Source organism: Amblyomma maculatum, chromosome 6 (assembly GCF_055883805.1).
Source record: "Amblyomma maculatum isolate TAMU_Amacu chromosome 6, ASM5588380v1, whole genome shotgun sequence".
Classification (NCBI taxonomy): Eukaryota; Metazoa; Arthropoda; class Arachnida; order Ixodida; family Ixodidae; genus Amblyomma; species Amblyomma maculatum.
Window position 1 is genome coordinate 107,056,248 of NC_139349.1, and position 4,457 is coordinate 107,060,704.

Below are 4,457 nucleotides of genomic sequence, written 5' to 3' on the forward strand. Positions count from 1 at the left end.
TGACTTCCTTTTGCAGTTTTATTAATCATGAACGTGATAGATATTACCCCAGGATGAAATGCCGTAGTTTAAGTGGCTGTGGACGAATGCGTAGTATAAATATGTGGGTTGGGAAATAGGATCGGGCCTTGATTAGTGCGCGTAACCGATATGAAATTTTCTTGCAAGTTTACACTATATGATAATGGAATTTTAGGTGAAGGTTAATAACTACACCTAGAAACGAAATTCGGTCTTGCGACGCGATGGCAGTGGAATTGAAGTATAGCAGTGGTGAGACGGGTAATGGACTTCTAAAAGGAGTGGGGAATCTGAAAGCAAGTCTTAGTAATATTCACAGTCAGGCGGTTAATGTGGCACCAATGCTCAGGCGAATTAATTTCATTTTGAAGGTTAGATATGAGGTGGTAAATGTCATGGTACGATGATATCATGTAGAGTCATCTACGTATAATATACTATTACAATACCTAAAACAGGATGGCAAATTGTTAATATATAGTAGAAACAATACAGGGCCTAGAATAGAACCCTGTGGAACCCCTATGTTAGTGAGAGCTTTTTTGGATGTATGGTTATTAATACATACTATGTGCTCTCGGTCACTAAGAAAGCTCTTCAAAAGCATCAGTGGAGGTCCTGATATGCCGTACGACTTCAGTTTCTGAAACAAGATGGAGTGATCGATGGAATCAAATGCTTTGCTAAAATCAATGAAAACTGCACCTGAAAACTTTCCTTTATCGATAGCAAGCCTGATATAATCTATGAGAGAAGCTATAGCAGTATCTGTAAATATTCCGCGTCGAAAACCGTATTGTGTATCAGTCAATATGTATTTTTCAATATATCCGGACAGCCTTATTTCAATTAATTTTTCTAAAATTTTAGTTAACCTCGCTGAATTTACGTTATTCTGCTTCCCTCTTTTCTTGGATAAAGATAGAGTTTTCGCACAGCATATCTAAGGGTACTGGCAACCTTCGTAACAAAAACACGCCACCGTCAGTGTGTACAAGTATGTTCATGTTCTAGACTTTTTCGATGGTTCCGTAGAACTCGCATAGTAACCTTGCGATCCGGGGCCCTCAAGTTTCTCGATTTCTGCTACGATTACTTTTCTTTCTTTCTTTACATATCAAAGTTGCGTTCTTGTGAAACATTTGATGCGTTCAGAGTTGTTTCACGAAGGAAAGAATGTGGCTGGGCTTCGAAAATGCGAAATGCGCTTTAATTTATTATGTAATTCCGCCATTAAGGTAACTATACAGAAAGCCATGCATGGTTACAATTAGGAGTAGTCTAGTTTTTTAAAGAAGATCATTAAAATAAACTGTGTGATGCCGCGATCACTTAACCTCCATGTATATGCTGTTGCTCTTACTTAATGACAGTACTAATCCATATCGCGGCTATTGCCAAGCGAGAACATTTGTGCGTTCATTACTGATACATCAGCTGTCGTTGTTTACAAATAAGCAAGCTTAAGTATGCGGGACGTTTAATTATATACGTGACTCATCACGATGCAATCACGGAAAAAGGGTTCCTATTATCAAAATGAAGTGAAAGTCGAGAGCTGTGTTGATCCTTGGTTGTGTCATTTCGACTGCCGCATTGTCGTGCTGTGAAGGGCATGCTCTCAAGTTTGCTGCAATGCAAGGCAGAAAATTATTGTCTTTGTTGTTTCGTGCGAATAGTTTTCCGAGCCGGTACACAAAGACCAGGACACAGGTAGATTCAATAACTACATTATCTCTCTCTCTCTCTTTCTCAGACAGGCATAGCTCCCATACACGCTGCATTAATGCTAACCAATTTTAAACTTTTTTTTTCTTTAATGGTAATAGGTGCGTTCAGCTCAGTGGATTAAAGACCTGCATCGAGGTTGAATCAGGAAACTTGCGAAAATATCCGGATCACGTGTGCTCACGCCAGGTGGCTAGACGAGAAGGCGGCGAAGAAAAGATTTGATCGCGTGCAGAACGAAGCAGGAACCGTGAAAATCCACAACCTAAACCTTGCACATATCAAACTTTGTTTACGGCATCACGTGAGCATACTTGCTGCGCTTTGCCGCGTATACGTGTTGCATCAATCTGCTCTGGCGTCACGTCGTTCTCGAAGAAGCTTCTAATCCGCCGCGCTCAAAACCTGACGTCTAGAGCTGTGGCCATTTACTTTCACGCTCCAGCAACTTTATTGGCGCCGCGGAGACAAGACACTGAGGAGCCCACGGGTGCGTCTGTTATCCTTGAACAGGGGATATGCCCGGCCAGGCATGACCACGGGTCGAATCGGGTCGCGCGCTGTGAAACTGCAACGATTTATACGTTGCAGGTTTAACGGCCTGAGCGGTGCGCACTCGTTTGACGGCCGATTCTAGCGAAGGTATGCTTAATAGTGCCAAGAACGTGCGAGTCTTGGCACCCCCACGTAACGAGCGAGCGTCAAAGCGCGGAAAGCGCAGCTGCAAACGGCCGCCTTCGATCGACGTCGCCGGTTCTCGCGGTCTTTCTCGCCAATCCGTTCCTTTCCACGGCGTGGTTTTAAGGTGCGGCCGAAACATGAGAAGGGCCATTAAACTCGGTGTGAAACAACGAGGGCTGCGTGTCCGCCTACGTGCCCCTGCGTAATGCCCGAGCAAGGGCGCTAGAAAAAGCCGCGCAGGTGTTTCTCCTTTGATAAGGAATGTGAGATGCGTGTGCTTTGAAGAGATCAGTGTGGCCGAGTAGCCAATGCCACGTATTGTGATTTATAAATAGGGTGCACTGACCGATGCGCTGAGCGGTTAATATATATTGTCGGTGGCAGTTAATTCCTACAGCTTGACTGATCATGAACTCGCATGACCATGCATGTATTCTGTCGTGCGATGCCGCAGCAGGCGAAATGAAGTCGCCAACGCAGTGTAACAGATAACCCCCCATGAAAAATAAACCATCCTGAAGGCTAAAATGAGTATCGTCACACGAAAACCCGAACAAAAGCTTGCAGATAGTCGCAACACGATTAATTCATGAAGATTTAAGAAGCCCGTGAGTTGCCGAACACTCACCAAGCTCCGCATGCCTATACTATCTTGCCGTAGTGAGGTCCTGAAACAACAAATATGCGAGAGCTTTGTGGCATCGGATACCTTTGCTTGACTGACCAGTAGGAGGCCATAGCTATGTTGCAAAACCAGTCAAAAAGACTGTATTATGCCTATGTTTGATGGCAGTAGTATTGTGAGCCACCACTCGAGCAAACGTCTTTATTCCAACTCGAATCTGGAAGTCTGCGCGTGATTTTCCGAACACCGGTGAATGATGATGATGCTTCGTATGTACAGGTGAAAGAGGTGAAAGTTCTGGCAACGCGCTCATACAAATCCCCCCGGCGAGGAAGCGGCCACCCTGGTCGCTGTTTAGATGGAAGCGGGTCGGTGGGTGTACGGCTTCATGCGCGAAACGTGAACTTCTTCTGAGCGCCGACAGCGATCGGCGACGGTATGCAATGGGACAACGCGATAGTTCACGGGAGATGTTTGCTGTAGCACGGTGTAAGGACTGATATAGCGGTGAAGAAACTTTTCGCATAATCCAGGAAGTGCTGACTGGCGTCCAGAGAGGGACTTCATCACCAGGTGAAAAAAGAGGCAGTGCGTTGGTTTGGTCATAGCGGTGCTTCCGTTCTTGCTGGGCGGTTTCAGTGTTGCGGCGAGCAATTTTCCTGCAATGATCCATACGTGTAGCGAACTGGTCGCCCAAGGAGGCAAATGGAGAAGCAGGAGCAGAGAAGGTGGTGTCGAATAGTGTTATTGGTTGACGGCCATAAACTAAGAAGGAAGGACTGTAGCATACGCGTCTTTGATAATTCTGGCACCTATAGTAGCTGCGATTTGGGTGGTAACATAGCAACCTAAAGACGACAGACGAACACAGAGCGTCGTGTTTCCCGTTTTTGTTTTTTTGCAAGCGCAGCTGAAAAAAACAAAAAAAAACAAATGAGAAGATTTCAACGCTGCTGAACCGAATACGGAGCGAAAACGTTAGCTGCGGGCCACCGAGCGTTCTTCTTCTTCTTCTTCTTCTTCTTCTTCTTCTTCTTCTTCTTCTTCTTCTTCTTCTTCTTCTTCTTCTTCTTCTTCTTCTTCTTCTTCTTCTTCTTCTTCTTCTTCTTCTTCTTCTTCTTCTTCTTCTTCTTCTTCTTCTTCTTCTTCTTCTTCCTCTTCTTCTTCTTCTTCTTCTTCTTCTTCTTCTTCTTCTTCTTCTTCTTCTTCTTCTTCTTCTTCTTCGCAGCTGTTTAAGGTCATCCGTGACTGCGACCACGGACTACACGACGGGCCGAAACCTGGCGTAGTATTGCTTTCGCAATAAAAAAAAAATGGATGCAATACACCTACCAACCCTAGACCAGAGTTGACAGACCCGTTCTGTTTCCCTGTGTCGTCCAGCAATCGGTAATGAAAGTTA